The sequence below is a fragment of the Cheilinus undulatus genome, linkage group 14, assembly GCF_018320785.1.
Source record: "Cheilinus undulatus linkage group 14, ASM1832078v1, whole genome shotgun sequence".
NCBI lineage: Eukaryota > Metazoa > Chordata > Actinopteri > Labriformes > Labridae > Cheilinus > Cheilinus undulatus.
Genome location: NC_054878.1, coordinates 44,545,826 through 44,572,933, shown reverse-complemented (window position 1 = coordinate 44,572,933; position 27,108 = coordinate 44,545,826). Strand labels below are relative to the sequence as shown.

General features: G+C 41.0%; 1 pseudogene; it reads right to left on the bottom strand.

Annotated features, from left to right (window-relative positions):
- Window positions 1-1,105: 1,105 nt before the first annotated feature.
- On the bottom strand, window positions 1,106-25,894 carry LOC121521251 (annotated as a pseudogene).
- Between the last annotated feature and the right edge of the window lie 1,214 nt (window positions 25,895-27,108).

The window sequence follows — 27,108 nt, the reverse complement described above, 5'->3', positions numbered from 1 at the left end:
AAAGGCTAAATAACGGATTTCCAAAAAAGTAACAGAATAAACGGAATTTGTAAAAACATAAAACGGATTTCAAAGAGTCCTATTCAGGTGACGGTCCGACACGCCAAGCTTTCCTCTCCACTGATTTTTGTTGACTTGTCCAGTTCCAAAACAAATCCTCAATTCACCCAAATAACTATCAACAATAATGTCTCTGGCCAGCCAACAACACTTCAGCCTTTACTTGAGGAATTTAACTAAAGTAAATTTGGCTGAGAAGTTTGGACATGCAGGGTTTAGACCACGTTACAAAAAGTTTAAAAAAGATTTGAGACATCGCAACAAAAGACAAAATGCATAAACAAACCTGGAACTAAATAAAGCTAAATCCTGAGACTCTCTTAGGTGAGAGCTTGGAAAAGAAAAGATAGAAACAGGCAATGAGCAAAGAACTAAAAGCAAAAGAGAACTGTTTGTGCTTGAAAGCACCGCTTTTTAACTAATGGGATTTTTAATGGGGTTTTTTGCTCGTCCCAGAGAGGCCGAAATACAGAATATCATGTTTCAATTTCACCCTTCATCAGATAAAAATGATCCCAGTCCATAAGAGGAACCATTTCATATCAAGTCATGAAAGAAAACTTAATGGTAACAATATACTTTATGTAATAACTAGAACAGGGCCGTAGATGGCACTGTTGGTCCATGGAAGATTTAGAGTGAAAATAGTAACTTTGTATTCCAGCTATTAGAACAAGAAACCAACAGTTGTGCTACATTGTCTGTAGCTCATCCGAATCTGAAAATGTCTTGTTGAGTAAAGCTTTGATAACAGCTGTTATGAGATCTTGAGTCCAATCTGCTCCAGTCCAGCAGGAAAAGTAGTCAGGTATTTCTGTTTCTTGCTGTGTGTCCAGAGAGAAAAGGCATTAGCAGTTCAAATAGTGATCACCAAAGGTTTAAGATCTGTGGTCCTAAAGTGTGAGCTGCAACGTTGGTTTTAGCAGTTCTGACAAACAACAACCATTGGCAAGGCAGTAATCCTTGATATGAAAAAGCCAATGAGATGGTACCAGGCTCAGGCGTAACTGTCCTTTGAGGTCTGCTTTTTATTAGAGGTGTCAAGCTGGCCCCCACAAGGCGGGAAGGTCCCCCGCCCCCTTTGAGAATTTAGAAATTCAACAGAAGTTTCTTCCTGGGTTCGCACTACACTGTAAACTGTTTACAATACCCTGACAGCTTTTATTCTCTCAATGACTTTCAACACACTCTCCAGGTTTATACAGTTAAATAAGTTGGAGTCAATCCCTCCTCTTCCTGTTGAACCCTTAATTCAGTCACAAGTTTAAAATATTTCCTGTTTAAGAAGCTGAATGGCTTGTGTGTTTCTGCTCAAGTCTTTTTTTCTGGATAACTGCAGGTTTTCTGCTTAAATCTCCCATGATACTGTGATTTAACAGTGAACAGTGGACCTTTACAGAGGTGACCTAGTGGTTTGGAGTGCGCCTGTGTGCATGGTTGGCCTGGGTTCGGGTCCAGTCTGTGGCGCTTTCCCACATGTCTCTCCCCAGCTAAAAAAATCCAAGAAGTAGATCTTAAAAATGAAAAAATAATGTGATAAAGAAACGTTTGTTCATTAAATACAACAAATAATGAGGAAATCAGCAGTGAGCTTGTGTTGCTCATCATTGTTGGATTTTCAGAGCTCTGGTGTGATGGTAAATACATTTTTAAATCCATATCTAATCTCACACTGTCAGATCTGCACAGAGAGTCCAAACTGTTAAAAATGAGCACAGACACGGTCTATGGGGTGTTGCCCACATGGATGTGAGATATATCCCATGATGCCATGAATATGTGAAATAGGCTATCTGGCGTGTCAGGTACAACATGTAAAGAACATGTGACCTCCATATCCATGTAGGACTGTTTCCTATTCAGGTCAAACAAACCCTACACTTCTCCAACATGATCCAAGTAAACTGATTTCCTCTCTTGTCTCTATTTGAATCAGTAACATGTCCTGATAAAGACCAGACAGACATGATCTCTTTTGATGGGGGCGTTCTGAATTAATTCGTCAGTGTTTATTCTTCTTCTTCTTTCTTTCTTTATTCTTTCATTCTGGAAGACATTTGGAGACTTCTGAACTTTTTTAGTTTGAGTTTGGAGAAATTAAGTCACTGTATCTGGAAATATGTTTCAACGTTTGTTAGCTTTTTTTTTTCTAAAGGAGAAAACACTCAGCATTTTATGTCTGTGAAGAGGAGGACACTCTCCCTCATACAGAGAACACAGAGACACTGAGGAGTCAGGCCAGAACCCAAACCCAGGATAGAGAGGTTGAGTGAATGTGGTGTTGAAGGTGTAGATGTGGATCAGAGTGTCAGAGGAGACTCTGTAGAAGGACAGAGAGCCAGCAGGACAGTCCAAATACACTGCTACTCTACCGGAGGAGGAGGACTGGGAGAGAGGGACGGCTCTTTGTTTGCCTTTGTGACAGACATAGAAACCTTTATCAGAGCATCTCAGTCTCCAGGACTGATCATTACCTCCAAACACAAAGTTGTCGCTCTCTCCTTTCCTTCTGATTCCTCTGTAACTCACTGATACAGACACCTTTTGTCTCCACTCCACCTCCCAGTAACAGCGACCAGTCAGACCATCTCTACACAGCAGCTGGTGCCAGTAGTGAAATCTGTCTGGATGATCAGGATATTGCTGATCCTCCTTCACATGTGTCACCTCCCTGTTGTCTTCAGACAATTTGAGGTATCCGTGTGCTGTGTTTGGGTCCAGTGTGAGTTCACAGAAATCTGATGGAGAGAAAAAGACACAGCAGCAGTTTATCATCAGACACACCTGAAGGCTTTATTCTTTGCTGTTTGGTCATCAGGAGTCAAACTGATTCCACACTTACACTTCTTCAGACCAGGTTTTAACCTCAGCTCTCCACCGTGGTCCATCCTGGAGGAAGAAACACAGAGGGAATGATTTTCTGTCCAACATGAAGCAGTGTTCCTCAGTTTGTCACTGTGACAGAGTAACAGGCTCTAATGGTGTTCATCTCATCTGTGTAGAAATGAACGTTTGTTCATGTTGTCACTGTTTAACACACAACAGTTAGCTGATGCTAACCTGTTATCAAGGTCAAGAGGACATATGAACATCTACTGTGATGGAGGTGGACGTGATAACATCAATACATGAATTCTCCTGAATCTAACTGAATTAGAACTGTAGCTGGACTGAAGTGGACATGTAAACAGACTGACTGTGACAGAGAAACAGACTCAAACTCTGAATTCTTTCACTTTGTCAGAGAGAAAAAGAGATGAAGACGACACAGAGGGGACAAGGTGTTCCTCTATTTGGATCATTGTTTATAAAGTTATTTTATGTGATAAAGGTCATTTTAATGTGAATGAGTGATGTTTCTGTTCTTAATCAGATGTAGTAACTCATCCACATCACCAGAGGGAGTGTCTCCTCAGTGAGCTCTAGTTGTGGTTTGGTTGTATGGGACTTCCTCACCTTTGAGAAACACCTGATTGTTGTCCACACCTGTTGTCTCCATGTTTTCAGGGTTTATTTAACTGTCTCTAAACTCTTCTAAGAAGTTTAAAACCTTTCTGGTGTCAAACTGACAAAGGTTAATGTTCAAAGAATATGTTTGATCTGGGATCAAACTTGGGTTTGACATACACTCATTTGTAACTACTACACCATGTTCCACATTATTATGCAAATGACATTTTTCTCTTATTTTCCTAAATATTAATACAAATGACAGTCAGGGTATTTTTCAAGTCATCAGCCATTAGAACATAGGTCAAATGTTTTTACACAAAATTCATAATGATAACCATTATCCTTTTAAAAATAAAAACCTCAAAATGCACTGTTCCACATTATTAAGCACAACGGAGTTTTAAAACATTTTATAGGTTATAAAGAACTGAAAATGGTCATTTGTTGAATTTACAGCATTAGAAAGTCATATTTACTGAAATCAAAACCTTTTTTCAATCAAAAACATCTGACAGGCCAAGTTCCATGTTAACATAGGACCCCTTCTTTGATATCACCTTCACTATTCTTGCATCCATTGAGCTTGTGAGTTTTTGGAGAGTTTCTGCTTGAATTTTTTTGCAGGATGTCAGAATATCCTCCCACAGCTGCTGTTTTGATGTGAACTGCCTCCCACCTTCATAGATCTTTAGCTTGAGGATGCTCCAAAGGTTCTCAGAAGGGTTGAGGTCAGGAGAGGATGGGGGCCACACCATGAGTTTCTCTCCTTTTATGCCCATAGCAGCCAATGACACAGAGGGATTCTTTGCAGCATGAGATGGAGCATTGTCATGCATGAAGAAAATTTTGCTACAGAAGGCACTGCTCTTCTTTACCGTGGAAGAAAGTGGTCAGTCAGAAACTCTGTATACTTTGCCGAGGTCATTTTCACACCTTCAGGGACCCTAAAGGGGCCTACCAGCTCTCTCCTCATGAATCCAGCCCAATACATGACTCTGCCCCTCCTTGTTGATGTCACAGCTTTGTTAGCCACACCTTATCAGCCACAAATTCCTTCACAGTATGATGATCACGATTAATTTTTCATGAAATATCTAATGTTTTCATTCCTTGTCCAAGCATTAAACTATTTGACACTTTTCGCAGCAGAGATCCTTTTCTTTCCCATCTTGCTTGAAACCTGTGGCCTGCTTAATAATGTGGAACATGTGGAACAGTACATTTTGAGGTTTTTATTTAAATAATAATGGTTATCATTATGAAGTTTGTTCAAAAACATTTGAATTATGCTCTAACAGCTGATGACTTGAAAAATATTCTGACTGTCATTTGCATTAATATTTAGGAAAATAAGAGAAAAATGTCATTTGCATAATAATGTGGAACGCGGTGTATGCATTAGCTGTGCAGGTCTTCAAAATTTATCATGACAGAGACATTAGATGGACTTTACATAAAATTATGCATGTCATCAACTGTAGTTTTGCTATGAGACTCACGCCAACAAGCTTCAGCTGAAGCTTGCTGAAGCAGCTGAAGCTTGTTGGCGTGGCTCTATGTTTTCAGACTGCTTGGGTATGTTGTAGCAAAAAAACATTTACAGGCTGAACCTTGGCATGTCAGAAAATTTCTCCATGCTTATATGTGTTAGATATAGACTGTGAAAATACACAATTTCTAAAGCAAGAACATGGACCAACACCCCCACCCCCCCAATCACCACTACCACCATGTCCCCAACACATTCTGTTTCCACAATGTTTGTCACAATAAAAGTCTCTGCCTCTTATTATCATGGAAGACTCTTATTTTGAAGAGCAAAACCAAGTATGGAGTATGTTCAGTAGAAACTTAAAAACTCATAAATGCCAATTAAATATAAGGAATCTCTTAGGTCTGTTGCTGAAGCAGCATCAGTGCCTGAGTCAGCCAACCTTGTGTGAAGGCCGTGTTGGGTGCAGACCTGCCATTTTACCTTTGCATCCAGTGAGCAGGGACATTAATAATAATAATAATAATATCTTGAATTTATATAGCACCTTTCAAGAAACCCAAGGACGCTTTACAGGAACACATAGACATGGACAAACTATGTGAGGGGTAGGATGAGTGTAAGGGGTGGTTTAGTGAAGACTGTAGGCTGTGGTGAACAGGTGGTGCTTGAGACGTTTTGAAAATGTCCAGAGATGGAGCGCTATGGATGTCTGCAGGAAGAGTGTTCCAGAGGGTGGGAGCTGCAGCACTGAAGGCTCTGTCTCCATAGGTTAGGAGTTTGGTTTTGGGCATGGAAAGTATGCCGGTGTCTGAAGATCGAAGGTTGCGGGATGGTGTGTATGGATGGAGGAGATCAGAAAGGTACTGAGGAGCCAGAGCATGGAGAGATTTGTATGTGAGGAGGAGGATTTTGTAGTTGATTCAGGACTTGATAGGAAACCAGTGGAGGTGGATGAGGGTCGGAGTGATGTGTTGCCAGCGTCTAGTGCGGGTGAGAACTCTAGCTGCAGAGTTTTGGACGTACTGAAGCCTGTCCAGGGTTTTGCTGGGAACTCCAGACAGGACTCCATTACAGTAGTCCAGGCGGAAGGTTATGAAAGCATGAATGAGTGATTCAGCCACAGAATCAGGGAGTGATGGTCGGAGTCTGGAGATGTTCTTGAGATGATAGAAGGCGGATTTGGTGACAGACTTTATGTGGGACTGGAAGGAGAAGGTGGAGTCCAGGATGACGCCCAGGTTTTGGACCTCAGAGGACGGACAGATGGAGGTCCCATCGAGCATGAGATCTCCAATCTCCTGCAGCAGTGCTTTGGGGGCCACAACCATGAGCTCTGTTTTGACTAACATTACCTATGAAAGAGTCTAACCCCTAAAATACACCGGATACATCTCCACTCCTGCACAGCAGCGCTGCAGTTTGACTGCTTGCCCCAACATCCGTCAACTCCCACTAATCGTGTTTGCAGTGCAGCACGGCGCAACACTGCTGGACTGCTAGACTTGTGAGAATGAGGAGTTTCGTGGTACTTACAGAATCACAGCTGGCCATTCGAGTAGAACTACTAAAGTGCTATAAAATACAATAAACACAAATGAAGCCATTGTTCTGAACTGCAAGAGTAGGATAAACTTGATTTGTCTGTGTTTTGTCCTTTCATATAGATTTTTCTGCATCCACTATGGGTCAGTGACGGTTCATAAATCAGTGCACTTCTTTTTGCTCCTGACCTGTTGATTACGGGCTCTGCTATACCCTATGAAGACTTTTTGTCGATGTACTGAAAGGAAATACAGTCTGGCATCAACACAGAATATTTTATTTTGAAATTTAACCAGATATTTTGATTTGGTTTCAGCAACACTTCCTGCCTGTTCCATCTGCTCTGTGCTGAATTTATGCGCAGGGCTCCGGCGTCCGGCAGAAATAGAAGTCCAACGTATCTGCTGCAGATGGCTCTGGACTGCCAGAGAAGAGATGCAGAGCAGGTGGAAGCACTCTCATTGACTAAAACTAAAACCTATTTGCTCCGTTACTGTGCTGGAGCAGAGACGGACTGAACATGTATCTAATGTATTTTAGGGGTTACGCATCATGTGCTTTGTAACTTGTTAACTTTTACTTGTTTGTTTTACTTGTTAACTGATTAAATGAACTGATGAGTTGAGAAACACCAATAGCACATAAAGGATGTACAAAAACTATGTTGAACTAAGGCTAAAGATGCTGAATAAACATTAAATATTGAGTGTTTGTTCTGTTTCTACCTGAGGGTTTTCAGGCTCCAGAGTGGATTCTCTAGTCCAGCAGACAGAAGCTGAACTCCTGAGTCTCCTGGATGGTTGTAGTTCAGGTCCAGCTCTCTCAGATGGGAGGGGTTGGAGTTCTGAGTTGAGGCCAGAGAAGAACATCCTTCCTCTGTGATCAGACAGCCTGATAGACTGGAGATGAAGAAAAATGTAGATGACTCAGGGACTTTAAAAATTGAAATCAGTTTAAGAGTCTTTTATTTAAGCAAGATTTAAGCCAAATACAAATGAAGACAAAATAACATTTTAAAACTGCACTCATACTGACCTTAGACTTTTCAGTCTGCAGTGTGGACTCTCCAGTCCAACACAAAGCAGCTTCACTCCTGAATCCTTCAGGTCGTTGTTACTCAGGTCCAGCTCTCTCAGACTGGAGAAATGAGAGCTGAGGACTGAAGACAGAGCTTCACAGCTTCTCTCTGACAGGTTACATCCACTTAGCCTTAAAAGAAATGTTTTAAAAGAATAAGGTTTTATCTAAGGTTAGCATAGAAATCTCCAGTATTTTTTTATACTGATGGATTTATAAAGAGCAAGTTACAAAGAAAATTTTTATTTGGACTTCATTTTAAGTATTTTTCAGATATGTTAATGAAAACTTGAAAGCCGAAGGCACAGAATCATACTGACCTGAGAGCTTCCAGTTTGCAGTGTGGACTCTCCAGTCCAACACAAAGAAGTTTCACTCCTGAATTCTTCAGGTCGTTGTCACTCAGGTCCAGCTCTCTCAGACTGGAGGACTGGGAGCTGAGGACTGAAGACAGAGGTCCACAGCTTCTCTCTGACAGGTTACATCCACTCAACCTAAAGAAGAATGAGTGATGAACACAAAAATGATTCATTTTTATGAATATCCAAATAAAAGTAACAAAAAAAATCCACCTACAGAACTGTTTTAGATGCTTTGACCACTGGCAGCAGCTTCAGAAGAGCCTCCTCTGAAACAGAGTACTTCCTCAGGTCAAACACCTCCACATCTTTTTCTGATGACAGAATGATGAAGACCAGAGCTGACCACTGAGAAGGAAATAGTTCATATGTGGAGAGACTTCCTGATGTCAGGGACTCTTGGACCTTCTCCACCAGAAAACGATCATTCAGTTCATTCAGACAGTGGAACAGATTGATGCTTTTCTCTGCAGACACACTCTCACTGATCTTTGTCTCGATGAACTTGACTGTTTCCTGGTTGGTCTCTAAGGTCCTTCCCGTCGGTGTCAGCAGACCTCGGAGAAGATTCTGGTTGGTTTGCAGAGAAAGACCCAGGAGGAAACGGAGGAACAAGTCCAGGTGTCCATTTGGACTCTTCAAGGCCTGGTCCACAGCACTCTGATGGAGATGGCTCAGCTTATTGTTGTAACTAACTCTTTTAGGGGTCAGTGATGGACTTTGTTCTTCTGCCATCAGGTTGACTCCAGAGTTGGTGAAGGTCTGATGGACATGAAGAGCAGCCAGAAACTCCTGAACGCTCAGATGGACGAAGCAGAACACCTTGTCCTGGTACAGTCCTCTCTCCTCTCTAAAGATCAGTGTGAACACTCCTGAGTACACCGAGGCTTCTTTGATATCGATGCCACACTCCATCAGGTCTGGTTCATAGAAGACCAGGTTTCCTTTTTGCAGCTGCTCAAAAGCCAGTTTTCCCAGAGACTCAATCATCTTCCTGCTCTCTGGACTCCAGAGTGGATCAGTCTCAGCTCCTCCATCATACTTGATGTTCTTCACTTTGGTCTGAACCACCAGGAAGTGGATGTACATCTCAGTCAGGGTCTTGGGCAGCTCTCCTCTCTCTCTGGTCTTCAGCACATCCTCCAGGACTGTAGCAGTGATCCAGCAGAAGACTGGGATGTGGCACATGATGTGGAGGCTTCTGGATATCTTGATGTGGGAGATGATTCTGTTGGCCTGCTCCTCATCTCTGAATCTCTTCCTGAAGTACTCCACCTTCTGAGGGTCCCTGAACCCTCTGACCTCTGTCACCATGTCAACACACTCAGGAGGGATCTGATTGGCTGCTGCAGGTCGTGTGGTTATCCAGAGGCGAGCAGATGGAAGCAGGTTCCCCCTGATGAGGTTTGTCAGCAGCACATCCACTGAGGTGGACTCTTGAACATCAGTCAGGATCTGGTTGTTGTGGAAGTCCAGAGGAAGTCGACACTCATCCAGACCGTCAAAGATGAACACCACCTGGAACTCTTCAAACCTGCAGAGTCCTGCTTCTTTGGTTTCAGTGAAGAAGTGATGAACAAGCTCCACCAAGCTGAACTTTTTCCCTTTCAGCACATTCAGCTCTCTGAAAGTGAATGGGAATGTGAACTGGATGTCCTGGTTGGCTTTGCCTTCAGCCCAGTCCAGAGTGAACTTCTGTGTTAAGACTGTTTTCCCGATGCCAGCCACGCCCTTTGTCATCACTGTTCTGATTGGTTCATCTCTTCCAGGTATGCCTCTAAAGATGTCTTCTTGTTTGATAGTTATTTCTGGTCTGTATAGTTTCCTGGATGTCGTTTCGATCTGTCTGACCTCGTGTTCATCGTTGACCTCTCCAGTCTCTCCCTCTGTGATGTAGAGCTCTGTGTAGATCTGATTCAGAAGGGTTGGGTTTCCTGCTTTAGCGATCCCCTCAAACACACACTGGAACTTCTTCTTCAGGTTAGACTTCAGTTTACTTTGGCAGTCTGAAGAAATAGTTCCTAAAGACAAAACCAACAGATATAATATACAAGCTAAGCTTTGAAGATGAAATATAAATCTGAACATTTTTCTCAAAAGTTTAATCTAAATTTACATGTTTTTTGTGATGACTAACACATGCAGTGCCTTGAAAAAGAATTTTCCTCCTTTCAGATTCCTTCTCTTTTTGCATATTTATCACACTTAAATGTTTCAGATCATCAAACTAATTTTAATATTTCACAAAGTCAACCCAAGTAAAAACAAAATGCAGTTTCTGAGTGATGATTTTGTTTATTAGGAGAAAAAAAAAATCCAAACCTATCTGACCCTGTGTGAAAAAGTAATCGCCCTCTTGTTAAATCATGAGTTAACTGTGATTAACCACAGTTTTTGGAAAGCTGAGTTCAGTTTCACTGGCCACACCCAGGCCTGATTACCACCAGATTTGTTGAATCAAGAAATCCCTTAAATCGAAGCTGTCAGACAAAGTGAAGTAGGCTACAAGATCTCAGAAAGAAACGCATCACGCCACGATCCAAAGAAATTCAAGAATAAATGGAAAACAAAGTGATTTTCAAATCTATCAGTCTGGAAAAGGTTACAAAGACATTTCCAAGGTTTTGGGACTCCAGTAAACCACAGTCAGAGCCATTATCCACAAATGGAGAAAACTGGGAACAGTGGTGAACCTTCCTAGGAGTGGTCAGCCAACCAAAATGACTCCAAGAGTGCAACGACGACTCATCCAGGAGGTCACAAAAGAACCAAGAACCACATCCAAAGAATTACAGGCCTCACTGGCCTCAGTTAAGGTCAGAGTTCATGGCTCAACCATAAGAAAGACACTGGGCAAAAATGGCATCATGGGAGACTTCCAAGGCCAAAACCACTGCTGACAAAAAAGAACACAAAGGCTCGTCTCACATTTGCCAAAAAATATCTTGATGATCCCCAAGACTTCTGGAGAAATACTCTGTGGACTCATGAGAAAGTTGAACTTTCTGGAAGGTGTGCGTCCCATTACATCTGGAGTAAAAATAACACAGCATTTGATAAAAAGATCATCACATCAACAGTCAGACATGGTGGTGGCAGTGTGATGGTCTGGGGCTGCTTTGCAGCTTCAGGACCTGGACCACTTGCTGTGATTAATGGAACCATGAATTCTGCTGTCTACCAGAAAATCCTGAAGGCCAACGTCCGGCCATCAGTTCATGACCTCAAGCTCAAGTGCTCTTGGGTTATGCAGCAGGACAACGACCTGAAACATACCAGCACGTCCACCTCTGAATGGCTCAGAAAATAAATTTTTTTTAAAAATTAAGGTTTTGGAGTGGCCCAGTCAAAGTCCAGACTTAAATCCAATTGAGATGCTGTGGTGTGAACTTAACCGAGCAGTTCATGCTGGAGAATCCTCCAATATGGCTGAGTTAAAACAAATCTGTGAAGAAGAGTGGGACAACATTCCTCCACAGTGATGCCAAAGACTCATCACCAGTTATCACAAATGCTTGATTTCAGTTATTGCTGCCAAGGGTGGAACAACCAGTTATCAGGTTCAGGGGGTAATTACTTTTTCACACAGGGTCAGATAGGTTTGGGTTTTTTCCTCAATCTCCATTTAGAAACTGCACTTTGTATTTACCTGGTTTTTCTTTGTGAGATATTTAAAGTGGTTTGATGATCCGAAACATTTAAGTGTGATAAATATGAGAAAAAAAAAGGAACCAGAAAGGGTGCTCATACGTTTTCACTGCACTGTACAAGCTAAAGTTAGAACCAGTCAGATGTGTTGATACTTTAGGATACAGGGATGTTTATTATCTCAATTCTGAAATCATCACATCAGTTTCTCACAGTTATAGATTTGATCCAAATGTGTGAACGATACAAACTTAAGAGTTGTAAATATAAACCTGTCCCATGTTGACTCCATTTCCTCTCTCCATCACTCAGACAGTCAGCCAGCTCCTCCTGCTTCATTCTCCTCAGGAAGTTCACAGTGATCTTCAGAAACGCCTCCCTGCTGCTCCTCCTCTGCTCCTCTTCCTCACCATCCAACACCTCCTCACCCTCCCTTTGACTCTCTAAGTATTCTGGGTAATCTGGACTCAGAGATCTCTGGATCTTCTTCAGCTCGCTCTTTACAAACAAGATAATGTTCTCCTCAAGCATCTGGAACAGAAAATATAAACTTGTTGACCAAACCAGCCTGATTAACTAAAGAGATTCTGTTGTTTAAAACCACCAAACCAAGTTTATGATCTCTGCTCACAAGATTAAAATCTTTGTGAGATAATCAGAGAAAATGGTTTCTGATCTACCATTCTTAAACTTATGACAATGAACAAAATTCAGATATAAAGATGATTATTTCAGAGTTACTAAGAATAAATAAAAGAACATAAAAGAACAAACTTGTGTATTTTTAATCATTAATTATTACATACCGTAAATATGGAGTTGAACTGGGAACCAGTGGGAACCTCTGATATCTGCTGCTGAGCTCTGTAAAACAAATGTATTATAAAGGATGTCCATAAAATAGTAAGCAGTAATAGGAATAATAGATCCTGATTAAAGTACTGCTGAATACTGTGATAGCTAAGGCAGTACTTCTAAATTGACTGCATTAAATATTTTAATATTATTCACATTTTTATTTGTCTATGCATAAACTGTTTACTTTAATAATTTATTTTGAATTATATACTTGTTTATTTATTACATTTTTATACATTTATTATGAGAGGACAGGACAGTGGATAATGAAGGGAAATCATGAAGAAAAATTGAGGAATACCACAAGTAAGAATCACGATAATATTATGCTCCCTAACCACAAAATACCTTATTCAAATGTTGAGTCTGATGGGGAAATGGCATTTAATTTTTCTTATTTGATTCATGAGCTTTACAGTTTAATGTTGTGTTTTGTTCCCCACAAACATGATGTTTATTTTTTTTGTAGTTGTCCATGTTGACACTGATCAGCTGACTATTAATAAAAGTGCCAGAGTGACATTTGATCTATGTGGATTTGACTGAGAACTGACTGTTGTTGGGATTTCTTTGTAGATAGATAAAAATGTCCAAATATATATCATGTGTTGCAGATCAGCTAAAGAAAATCACTTAGATGTGATTTTTGTTCTTACTGGCCAAATTAGTCCTGTGATTGTGTGACACTCTGAAGACAGTTGATGAAGAGGAGTACTGACACTTATTTTAACACTTAAAGCACTGATGACAACAAAAAACATCCAAACCCAGGAGAGAAAGACTGTTCACATGCTCACCTTTTTACTGTAGACTGAAGACCAGCTTTGAAGTAAAGAGGTTCATCTATGGACCGGTCACTGCTGAGGGACACACAGCTGGGTGCAGATCCAGGTCCAGGAGAGTCTGGTCTGAGCTGACGTGGGCTTCAACACACACAGAGCTTGGAGAGTGAATCATTTTGATGTTAAGTGAAACAGATTGATGAAGAGTTTTGATCTGACTTTGCTATCACAAACTCAGCAGAGACTCAGGTTGTCAGAGAGTGGAGGGACTCTTTCATCTCTACGTTTGTTCTGATCATTAACCCCTGAGCCTGGCGTCATCGTATACGTCAAGAAGAGACCAGTGTTATTCAGAGTTTAATAACTTGAACCATTAATCGAGCCACTGACTTTTTACCCTCTGGAAACCCTCTGTTTTGCTGTTCTAGTGACACTTTCTATCCTCTTACGCAAGCTCTTCTGCCAAGCCTGGAACTTGGGTGACTTTCAGGAGCTCTTTACAGATCAAATCTATGTTAGTAACTCCCATATTACACATCTTTCTAGGCATTTTAAAATCTGTTGTCGATCACCTCTGCCGCCAGCTTAGCATTAGCCACCATCTCGAGTTCCCAAAACATATGTCACATAGGTTGTGACAACCAATGGCAGGCTGTTCTGTCATTGAGTCATGCTTTGCCAAACAGTACATGAGTAAACACTTAAAAACTGGAGCAGAGAGCCTGAATGACTCAAAATGGAGAGAAAGAGACACAGAGAGGCTGTGATGTGTCCCTCTGTGTCACTGCAGACAGGAACTGATATGAATAAAGACTCAAAAGAAGTAATTTCCAAAAAGCACAAGGGCCTTCTTTTGTAAATATTTCAATATTTTAAAGACTTTTGACATAGAATGATTGTTTTCTCCCTTCTTGGTCCCCAATAGATGGGAGAACAAGTATGTGTAAAAAAATTCTCAGTCATTCCTGTTTACTTTGTGAACACCTGAAAACCCTGGAGTTTTAATTTCCATTTAGTTTTGTCTGTTTGTCTTTATACTACAACAACTTTTCAAAAATTCCAGTGACAATATTGCAGCTTACATATTCTTAAAGCCAAAGTTGTCCTGACAAAAAAAAATGATGTCTAAATCAGACCGTGCACCATAGGGTTGATGATTTACAAGCTTTTTAAGTCAAGAAGACCAGGTGACACACAGTATTTTAAAAAATAGCATAAACCCAGGAGAGACAGACTGTTCACATTCTCACCTTTTCATTGAAGACTGGAGACCAGCTTTAAACTTAAGTGGTTCATCTATGGACCGGTCACTGCTGAAGGACACACAGCTGTGAGCAGATCCAGGTCCAGGAGAGTCTGGTCTGAACTGACGTGGGCTTCAACACACACAGAGCTTGGAGAGTGAATCATTGTGATGTTAAGTGAAACAGACTGATGAAGAGTTTTGTTCTGACTCCATGTTTTAAAATGACGTCATTGAATAACAGGATAAATATGTCTGACAAGTCTGCTGCATTTGACAGTTGATTTCTCAGCTCAAAGCCATGAATGTGCTGAGAAAATGATTATTTGAGGAGGAATCTGACAGGTTCAAAACAGCAATAGGATGGTTGGATATTGTGATGATGTGGATTTAACCCTGGTCTGATTCTGGTACTCAGATCATCAAAATTAGAACAAGAAGAAGAAAACTTCAGAGGATCCAGGGCAGCATTGTTGGTCAAAGAACAACCGGCTCATTGGCTAAGAGAAAAAGCCTGGGTGTACGGTGGAAGAGTCAGCTCACAAACTCAGCGGAAACTCACCAGTCAAATACACTAGATACGTGTTCTATCCGTTTCCGCACCAGCACAGGAACAGAGCAGAGTGCTTCCACCAGCTCTGCTGCTCTGAATTTTTATGCAGCACTTCAATTTCTGCTGGAGACCAGAGACCTGCGCATACATTCAGCACGGAGCAGATAAAAAGGGGGAGGAAGTGTTGCCGAAACCAAATTAAAATATCTGGTTGAATTTTAGAATAAAATGCTCCGTGTTGATGCCAGACTGTATTTCCTTTCACTACAATGACAAAAAGTCATAATGCAGCAGCAGAGCCCATAGCCAACAAGTCAGAGGAACAAAAAGAAGTGCATTTATTTATAAATGGTTACTGACCCATGGTAGAAGCACAAAACTCTACATGAAAGGACAAAACAGAGACAAATCAAAGCAAGTCCATCCCATTCCTGCAGTTCAGAACATTAGCTTCACCTGTGTTTTTTATGTTTCACGGTACTTCAGTAGTTTGTACTCGCACCGCCAGGTGTGACTCTGTAACTACCGTGAAACTCCTCAGTACCACAGGTCTAGCTGTGCAGCAGTGCTGCGCCATCCTGCAATGCAAACGCAGTCAGTGGGTGTTGACGGACGGCTGTAAACACATTCCAACTACAGCACAGCTGTGCTGGAGCAGAAACTTGTCTGGTGTATTTTTGGAGTCAGGGTGTCAGAGAGTGGAGAGACTCTTTATCTCTACATTTGTTCTGACCATTAACCCCTGAGCTTGGCATTACCGTATACGACAGGAAGCGACCAGTGTTATTTAGTTTAATAACGTGAACCATTAATCATAGCCACTGACATTTTACCCTGTGGAAACCCTCTGTTTTGCTGTTCTAGTGACACTTTCCATGCTTTTGCAGCTCTAACACAAGCTTTTCTAGCAAGCCTGGAACTTCGGTGACTTTTATGGGTTCTTTATAGATTAAATCCACACCAGTAATTCTCATTAGCTAGCTAGTAGATAGATAGAAAGACAGACAGACAGACAGAGAGAGGGAGAGAGAGAGAGAGAGAGAGATAGATAGATAGATAGATAGATAGATAGATAGATAGATAGATAGATAGATAGATAGATAGATAGATAGACCTTTATTGTCCCCAAGGGGATATTCGTTCTCACAGAAACTGTCAAGTACATAAAACACACACCATAGACAAATGGACACAGGACAATAGGACGGAACACATGCTGGTGAGAAATGGGTGGGTACAAGATTACAGGTGGTTGAGAGCAGCAATCGCAGAAGGGACAAAGCTTTTACTGAAGCGAGCCCATTTCCACCTCAGAGTCCTGTACCTCCGGCCAGAGGGCAGTAGAGAGAAGTGAGCGTGGAGTGGATGGTCTGAATCCCTGCTGACTGTTCGAGCCATGCGTGTCACAGCTTTATGGTTGAGGTGGGAGAGATCTGTGGTGGGCAGATTGTTGATTTTGGATGTGGATGTGTGTGACCTTAGTGAGTCTATTTCTGTTGGTGATGGAGAGCATTTTGAAGTAGCAGGGAGAGCAGTAGAGAAGGATGGGTTGTATAATACTGGTGTACAATAATGACAGGAGGTGTGGGGCAACAGAGAGGGCACAGAGCTTGCGAAGGATGTGGAGTCTTTGTTGGGAGCGTTTATGAATGAATATTCCATTTTTTCTATCCATCTAAAATCTGTATATGTTCATCTCTCTGGCTAGCTTAGCATTGGCCACCATCTCGAGCTCACAAAACAGATGTGACACGGGCTGTGACAACCAATGGCAGGCTGTTCCGTTGTTGAGTCATGCTTTGCCAAACAGTGCACATGTAAACACTGAGAAACTGGAGGAGAGAGCCTGAATGACTCAAAATGGAGAGAAAGAGACACAGAGAGGCTGTGATGTGTCCCTCTATGTCACTGCAGACAGGAACTGCTATGAATAAGGACTCAAAAGAAGTAATTTCCAAAAAGCACAAGGGCCTTCTTTTGTAAATATTTCAATATTTTAAAGACTTTTGACATAGAATGATTGTTTTCTCCCCTCTTGGTCCCCAAGAGATGGGATTAAAAAGTTTGTACACAAAATGTCTGTCATTTCTGTTTACTGTGTGAAATACATGAAAATCTAGGAGTTTTAAATACCATCTATTGTTGTTCTTTTGTCTTTATACTTGAATAAATTTTAAAAATTTCAGTGACCTTATTAAAGCTTGCAGTTCTTAAAGACCAGGTTGTCCTAAAAAATAAATGATGTTCAGAGCTTGACTGTGCACCACAGAGTTGATGATTTACAGGCTTTTTAAGACAAAAAGTCCAGGTGAGACACAATATTTGTAAAAATAGCATAGGACTCAGAGGGTTGAGGCAAAACTACTGAATTCACTACATTATATATTCTTATATTATGTATTATAAATTTCAAGTCTGTTGGGGAAACGGCATTTAATTTTTCTTATTTGATTCATGAGCTTTACAGTTTAATGTTGTGTTTTGTTCCCCACAAACATGTGTTTTTTTTTTTTTTGTAGTTGTCCATGTTGACACTGATCAGCTGACTGTTACTAAAAGTGCCAGAGTGACATTTGATCAATGTGGATTTGACTGAGAACTGACTGTTGTTGGAATTTCTTTGTAGATAGATAAAAATGTCCAAATATATATCAAGTGTTGCTGTCAGCAAAAATCACTGATATGATTTTTGGTCCAAATTAGCCAAATTAGTCCTGTTATTGACTGACACTCTGACAACAGCTGATGAAGAGGAGTACTGACTCTTATTTTACACTTAAAGCACTGATGACAACAAAACATCCAAACCCAGGAGAGACAGACTGTTCACATTCTCACCTTTTCATTGTAGACTGGAGACCAGCTTTAAACTTAAGTGGTTCATCTTTGGACTGGCCACTGCTGAAGGACACACAGCTGGGAGCAGATCCAGGTCCAGGAGAGTCTGGTCTGAGCTGACGTGGGCTTCAACACACACAGAGCTTGGAGAGTGAATCATTGTGATGTTAAGTGAAACAGACTGATGAAGAGTTTTGTTCTGACTCCATGTTTCAAAATGACGCCATTGAATAACAGGATAAATATGTCTGACAAGTCTGCTGCATTTGACAGTTTATTTCTCAGCTCACAGCCATGAATGTGCTGAAAACAAGATAATTATTATTTGAGAAGGAATCTGACAGGTTTAAAACAGCAATAAGATGGTTGGATATTGTGGCTGAAGTAGATTTAACCCTGGTCTGATTCTGGTACTCAGATGATCAAAAATTAGCACAAGAAGAAGAAAACCTTTAGAAGATCCAGGGCAGCATTGTTGCTCAAAAAAAAAAAAAAAAACCCAGCTCATTGGCAAAGAGAAAAAGCCTGGGTGTACGGTGGAAGAGTCAGCTCACAAACTCAGCAGAGACTCAGGGTGTCAGAGAGTGGAGGGACTCTTTAATCTCTACATTTGGTGTCAATAATGATCATGTAATGATGTTAGTTCTGATCTCTGCCATGTGTAATTTTCATAGACAGTTTGAGATCTTCATCTCACCTCAGAGCTTTGGTCTGGTCTTCATGTTCCCCACTCAGAGTGTTTGCAGAGGGAGCGGCTCCTTCCTGTCTGTCCTTTCTCTGATCCTTAGAAGATCTCCCACCTTCACACAAACACAACAATTCATTACAACCAGCTTAACATCAGTTATTAACATTATTAACATCAGTTCAGAAAAAAATGTTCTCTCTCCACTCTTGGTCTGATTCCAGCATAGCTTTCTAAGACCTCGACCGCTGTTAGGAGCACATGCTGATGACGAGTTAGCATGTGGCTACCAAAAAGGGTTAATGGGGAGTCCAAATGATCTCATCTAATAAAGAATCCAAGACAATTCAGAATGAAACTAGCGGACTGCCGCTGCCAGGCTAACAGTAGCCTCACTTTAAAGCATTCAAACTCTGCAATTGTCCCCCAAAACAGCGATCAGAGGGCATAATCAGATGATCCTATGCTGTCAGAGCATAACACAGCAGTGTGGGGCTGATAAGTTATTAGTTCGGACAAAAAGTACTAATGACGCTGCAGGCTATAAATAGTGTGGCTATTCATGTGTACAAGCACGGAGTCTGCAGCATCAGAGGGCAGTGTTTAAAGCCCGCGTTTTTGACAGCATGAAGCAGAGATGGTATGAGGATCAAACACATCCACTGTGGTCAGAACAACTGAGGGTGGTCATTAAAGGGAAACAGCATGCCCCGAGGAAAACAGAGGAGATCCACGGGCAGGTAATGACGGTCTCCACAGGTGTCATGGCCGCCAATATTTGGACATAAAACGTAATTGTAATTAAAAAAAAACAACAACAAAAAAAAAACACACCTCTTTTCTCGGTGTTGCGCCGTAATCAGGTGTACAAAATCACAATCCATACTGGTCCAGCTAATAATGGCCACAAACAGGGCACCAATCAGAGAAGGCGCCATGGAGAAATGGAGCATTGAAAAGTTGAAGACTGGGACAGCTACCCAGCAAAAAGACGTGCAGGAGGAGGTGACCCCACTAGTCTCACCGACGCCTGCTGGGCGCGTAAACTACTAACAATCATGACAAAATCACTGCCAGAACACACATTTCAGTCAGCCATTTTAACAAGCATCCCTGATAGTTGCGGTCAGCCACATACTAGGTTTTTACCTAGTCTTGTTTCCTGAAGAATTATTTTTCTGACCACATCAGAATACTGACTGACACACATTTGTCATCACGTCTCTAATTGTCTCACCTGGTGCCTGCAGCTCCTCTGCTCTGTTCTTGTCTCCACCAGATGGATTTTGGTGCATCCTCTTAACAACAACAGGTGTTGAAAAGGAATCAGTGCCCCTCACTTCAGGTATGCATTTTTCCAGAAGAGCACATGCATCTTTCCCCTCAGTATTTTCTGGTGAGCCTTCAAGCTGTGTGTTGGATCTGCACCTAGGGTTTTTAAGATCTTCTATTATTTCAGATAGGCTCTCAATTTTCTGATGAAGCTGCTGTGTTGTGTTATTCAGCGCTGAGGAATCATTTTCTAGCTTGGACTGCACTGACTTGACTATTTCAAACTTTGATGCAAAGTCTTCCTTTAGCTCTCTGATTGCACACAAGATTTCACTGAGTGGTGGGTCATCCTTCTCCACCTTCTCCATGCCTGCAGGGATTTATTTGAAAATAAGTCCTTAGTTAGCTGTTGGTTTCCTGTGTGGCTGCATGGATTATGTCACTTATTCTTGATCTGCTCAGGTTTTCTTAGTGCAAAGAGTTGATATCAAAGTTCAGGCAGAGCATCCAGCCTGCGTCTGTTCACCACAACACCATAACCAGAGGTCTCAGTGGGGCACACCCTTGGTCAGTCACTGGTCAGTCACTGGGCTGGCCTGCAGAGGGAGACAGACAACCAATTTATTTAGCAGATGCTTTAATAGCAAATAAGCTCATATCTGAAAATAAGTACAACACACACAAGTCTAGAAAAGAAAAAAATGCTTTATCAACCACATATGTAAAAATCTCAAAACGTTCCTGGTAGCTGAGGGGCCCTAAACAAACACCAGGTCCACTTTGTCCTGGTCTGGCTCTGGTCCATATCGACAGGGCTTGAAGTCTCTGGGACAGCTGAGACCTGGACCTTGTTAAATGGTCTTTTAGGTTTTTTTTAATTGAGTGATGAACATGACAAGTGAAGGACAGCAAGCTGCAATATATACAGACAGTGGAAGCAAGACAAGACAGAGACATGCAGGAATTTATAACATTCAAATATTTTAAGTTTGAAGGTGTTGAAGGGCTATGTCTTTGTGCATGTGTACACACAGTGCTTAACAAATTTATTAGACCACCTGTCATATTTGTCTCAGAGACCATCCAGCATCATGAAGTGCTTTAATGCGGACTCTTGCATTTTTAGTGAGTTCTCCACGTTTTACCATTTTGAACAGGAATGAGGAATTTCAAACTGAATTCACCTTTTTATACCCAAATTTGAGCCGGCTCACTGGGCTTCTCTGAGAAATCAGAAATTAATAAAGCATAACATTCAACCACTAAAACTAATTTTTCTGTTCAGGAATGCAAGTAAATAACTATAATTTGACATATTAATCAGTTCAGTTCGGTTCAGTCTGTTTTTTAAAAAGTTTGTAATAAGAAGTCTATGGGCCCAGATGGCTTGCCTGCTTGCTTGCTAATACAGCTGAGATCTCTCGATAATGAGGCTCTCTCGGTCTGGCTGAAAAGAAAAGAAAAATGTAAGTACTTGTCTCATGAGATTCAAAACGAGATCATTAAAATGTTGGCCTATGATGTTATGAGACAGATCATTGTGGACATCAAGGAGGCAAAATTGTTCACTGTGATTCTGTATGAGACCGCTGACATCACAGCAGGAGCAGATGAGTGTTTGTCTGAGGTATGCTGATCAGGACTTCAACAGTATTGAGGACTTTGTTGGATTCTACCAAATCGAGCCAACCTCTGCTGACATGCTGTTTTCAGTTCTGAATGATGCACTACTTAGACTGGGGTTGTTGTGGTCTGACTGCAGAGGGCAATGTTATGATGAGGCCGCAAATATGTCCGGGTGCACAGCTGGCTTACAAGCGCACGTTCAAGACATTCAAGAGGAGGCGATGTATGTGCACTGTAATACCCACAACATGAACCCTGCCTTTCAAGATGCTTTTGCAAAGGTGAAAATATGCAGAGACACGATGAACACAGTTAAAGATTTAATCAGCATGATCAGAGAGTCACCAAAAAGACTGGCATGGTTTGATTCCCTTCTTGCTTTTTACGAGATACTATCTCGTAAAAACAAGAAAGTTAAAAATAAATATTTTTCTGTTTTTACGAGATAGTATCTCTTTTTACATGTATTATTTTTTAAAAAAGCATTTTTATCTGCAACAATTTACACAGGGACAGGTATTTCATTAACTATTGCAAAAGAAAATATTGTGTCCCCCTAATGTTGACCTGAAGTTGGCGCCAGTGGGTGTAGATGTATGTAAACGCTAAGTATCAATAACCAAAAGTTCCTGCATATACTGTTGAATCTAAACCTTGTGCATTTTAGCCAATTTTTTTCTTCTATGCAGCCGTGTGGTCCACAGAAGTATTCTCTGTTCCCAGCGTTGCGAGCTTGATCAATTTGCGGCCACAGCACCTTCCTCGCCTCCTTGTCCTCCCACGGCAGCATTTCGGTAAAGCGGACGCCTCGTTCCCTGTAACCTGTGAATCCATGCTCCTGCACCAGATCTCCTCTTTAACCAGTCTTTTGGCCAATAAAATGACAACCTGCCTGGTACGATTATCTTCTTTGTGGCAAACTCTGTGTACGATGTCAATGGCTTCCTGTAGTTGTCTTGCTTTCATGTCTGGAATAATCTTGGCACAAAGCTGGATGATGTACGCCCGTATGTTTTCTTCATTTTTTTTCCGGTAAACCTTTCAGCTTCAGACACCATCTCATCTTGTACCGTTCCTGCTCTCTTATAACCTTGCAAAGCAGATGGATACGCCCGTTTCCGTGTTTTTTCACCGGCGAATCCATCTTGTTAAGCACCCGTCTGAACCATTTGGGCCCGGTTAGCCAGCGTCAGAACCAATCAGCGACGAGGGGCAGTATCAGCAGTGTCCTTACGCAAACAAGCAGCAAGAGCTGGTGCAGTTATGGAGGAAGAGATTAGCGTGGATGCTGCTAAAGCAGTTTTATCAGAACTTGATGACATGTCTTCATGAAAAGAAGAACAAAGATCATCAGTGAGTTGTTTTCTTTTCAAAAACGACAAAAGTTGAGTACAAACATATCTATAGTCTCCATGTTTCGCGTTAATCCTTGGTAGCAGCGCAAGCGCCGCTAGACAGCTGCTACGTCTCGTGTTTTGGCCCATGGAGATGTGACAGACAGAACGTTCATCCAATCACACTCCGAGTTTTTTCAAATCCTCTGCCTTTTCTCAAACATTTCCTATTGAAGCTTTCCCACACATCCATCTGGCATGTCAGGTTAGCTCTCTTATTCTCTCTTCGAGATCTTTGTGTTCTTTGTTCAGATATTTGTTGTGTTTTTCCAGTTTGTTGATTTTTTTCCTACAGTCTTTGACTTCTGGATTAACCCTTTACCTACTGAGCCAGTGCTGTGTTTTATATGTCCGGAGTATTATTACCATAACTCTGTCAAAGTTTGTCCGATCAGAAAAATTCCAACGGTGTTGGAAAGCTGAGAATGGTGGGCATGCACAAATATATGGTTCATTACAGTACTTGCAAAAATATGACGTGAGCATTTATGGCAAAACACCAGAAGTATCGCAAGACCGCTACACGGATTCTTAACACTGTAACTCCTTGAAAGTTTGCTCAATCTAAAAAATCCCAATGCAGACAGAGAGCTGAGAATCTGTGCTTTCCAGAAATTTATGTGTGGTATATACAGTGCTTAACAAATTTATTAGACCGCCCTAACCCTAACCAAAGTAAGGTTTACGCCACAGCTGCCCTAAATTAACAGCATTGGTATTTACCAAAATCATTTTTTATGTTTCTGCAATGGTTAATACACCAATATGTAGAAGCTCTTTAACCCAAATGATATTTTGAATGCTAAAATAGAATTATTATTGTTATCCATTATTTTCAAATTTACTGATTTACAAAAAAACTGAAAAAAAAAAAATAGTTAAGCACATTAATATTTCTTGATGAATATGTCAAAGTATATTAATTGAGTTGCATTCCTGAACAGAAAAATGAGTTTTAGTGCTTGAATGTTTTGCTTGATTAATTTCTGACTTCTCAGAGAAGCCCAGTGAGCCGGCTCAAATTTGAGTGAACTCAGTTTGAAATCCCTCATTCCTGTAACCTGACATGCCAGATAGATTTGTTTCACACATCCATCTGGGAAAGCTTCAATAGGAAACGTTTTAGAAAAGGCAGAGGATTTGAAAAAAAAACTCGGAGTGTGATTAGATGAACGTTCTGTCTGTCACATCTCCACGGGCCAAACAGCAACAAAACACGTGACTTAGCTGCTACCAAGCTGTGCGTGCGCAGCTAGTGAGGAATAATGTGAAACATGGTGACTATAGACATGTAAGAACTTGACTTTTGTTGTTTTAGAAAAGAAAACAACTCACTGCTGTTCTTTGTTCTTCTTTTAAAGAAGAAATGTCGTAGGTCCTGTCACTTTCTAACTGGGCCCAGACGGTTCAGATGGGAGCTTTGCAAGATGAACACGCCAGTAAGAAACATGGAAACGGACGTGTTCATCTGCTTTGCAGGGTTATCATTCCTGCTCAAAATGGTAAAACGTGAAGCGCTCACTGAAAATGAAAGAGTCCGCATCAAGCACTTCATGATGCTGGATGGTCTTTGAGACAAATATGACAGGTGGTCTAATAAAGTTGTTAAGCACTGTACATTGTTGGCAGAAGACGAGTGAGAAAGGAGAGTGAAGGAAGAGAGTAAAAGGAGAGTGAGAGTGGTGTTTTGTTTTCAAAAAATAGCGTTAGATCGTGGCATTTGTGCGTGTCTGTCATGTGAAATAACAATATGTTACTTGAGAATGTTGAGAATGCATTTTTCCACCTTTATTTCCACTAATTGTGGCCTATGTATATAGTTATCTTTTGCACTGTGTTTTGCACACCCAGAGTCCTAGACTAAAAAAAATGACTGGTGATTGTTCTAAACATATATAGGTTCACATTTCAAATATCAAATCAAAACTTCATGAGCAATAACAACATTTCTTCTCATAAAAGCCATGAAAAACAAATCAGTTTTTGTGTTTTTCTTCTTTTAAACTGATGACAATTCCATATAATGTGCAATAACCATTAACCAGATGTTAAAAAGTCAAGTCAAAAGGGACCAAAGCTCTCAGACTTAGGGCATTTCCTGACTATTTTACAGCCATAATAACAAAATATGTCCAAATCACCATTTTTAGACTCAGTAGGTAAAGGGTTAAACTGCACAGCTTTGGTTAAGCTTACTATCATTTTGTTGCTTTGTTTAGCTTGTTGTCTAAGCTGTTCCAGTTGCTCACTGAATTTTTTTTTCCATACCTTTTATTGCATTCAGAATGGCCGTGTTGGAAACATCCTCTGGCTCTGTCGCTTTACTTTTTTCGACAACTGGTACCTTGGTTGGCTTAATAGGAGCAGCGTCCTTTTGGTTATTAGCCATGCTAAAATCCATAGCATATGCGTGGTCCCCTGTCCACTCTACGTCTGCTTGCTTTAAAACGTACTCTGCATGAGAATTTTTAACACAAGGTCTTATTGCTTTTTTAAACTTATTTGGAGTATTCCAGTGTCCAAAGTATAACTTTTCAGGACAAATTTGCGCTGCACTCAACAAATGTAACTGATCAGCACGCCATCTTTCAGGAAGTTGAACAAGTGGCAGCTGACTTGACCGCAGTACTGAGGAGTGACGAGACAAACAATTTTGAAGTAGTTTTGAACTTTTTGCAAACCCATGTAGCACTCCACACATCAAACAGCAACTCTAGAACACCCCAGTCAGCCTAAAATCACTCTTCTGTAACTCAGAGAGAACTTTTACTACAGATTCAAACAGCCAATCAGCATCCAGAAACTCTGGTCCAGTTAAACAGAGATAGAGCACAGCGATCCTGATCATCAAAGGTGGAGATTTCTCTGAAAAGATTCTCACCTGTTAGACTGAGTTCAGATCAGCTTACAGACACTTTACACCGTCATGTGAGGAGAGAAGAAGAAGCTGCTTGTTTGTCCCATGTTGTTCCTGCTGTCTGAGTGTGTTTTTTCGAGGGCACTTCCTCTTCCTCGTCTCAGAGAGACATACACGAACAAGGGAAGTGAACTTACTGCCACATGCTGGAGTTGTACTATTAGACCACTAATTGGTGCTAAATGACCTTCTAATAAAACAAACATGAGTGCTCAGAGATGTGATGACCAGCAGAGAGGATCTCATTGAAACATGACTGTATTTGACATGTTTTATAGTGAGGCAGAGTATTGAGCTAACAGAGGGGTCCATCTCTCTGTTCCTCAGTCCTGGTTCCTAACAAAGATCTGCTCGTTCAGCCCTCGTCACTCCTGGTGTCTGAGTGGGTTTGATGGGAGGACGCTGTCACATCCTCGTAACCTTCAGAGTGATGTTAGAACAGGTCTAACCTGAGACACAAATGGAAATCAGCTTTATAATCCCCTCTTTAAGAGAAGAAGTCTGACTGTCTTTAACAGAGACTGAACCAGGAGGAGCAAACATCCGGGGCTCAGCCCAAACCAACATGGACATGCTCCCAGATAATTTATGCCTCTATTCTTATTTGTACGATTTTCAGCCAGCGTTCTTTGGATAGGACACTAGTGTCTATATTTCTGTGGCTGTGGTGGTAATACCAGAAATTCTTTCAACAGTAGAGAGTATGCACTGATATCACTTTCAGTGCACGATACGACTCGCCAGGCTGAGTAGCAGTACATTCAGTAACACTGTCTACTCAATGGGGAACGGATGAAAACAGGAGAAAAACAGACTTACATTTGTGTAAATTAGAGATATTTGGACTCAACAGAGATCCAGACTGTTTGATAAAATCATCAGGGACTGTTGACATTGATACGTGGTCATAAATTGAGTTTCCTGATGTTTACATGGACCTGATTTGAAGAACAGAAATCATCAGTGATGGATGTGAAACTGAATTAATGTTGGAGTTTTGTTTATACGAAGCTTTGGAGCAGTTGTTTCGCCATATTCCAGTGATTATTTTACTTCTTTTTACTTTAGTGGATCTCTAAAAAATTGTTAAATCTGATTGTAAAAATTTTGAAGTAATTACAAAAATGGACGTACCCTCGCTGTCTTACTTACTCTAGTTGTATTTAAACATCGGTTTAACCTTCATTTTATTTATAAAAATGACAAATTCACACAGTACAGCCCTCAACTGTCGTTTTATGTTAAACTGTTGAAGCATCGGATACGTTCACATCATGAGGCATTCACAGAAATAACTTTAGGATTT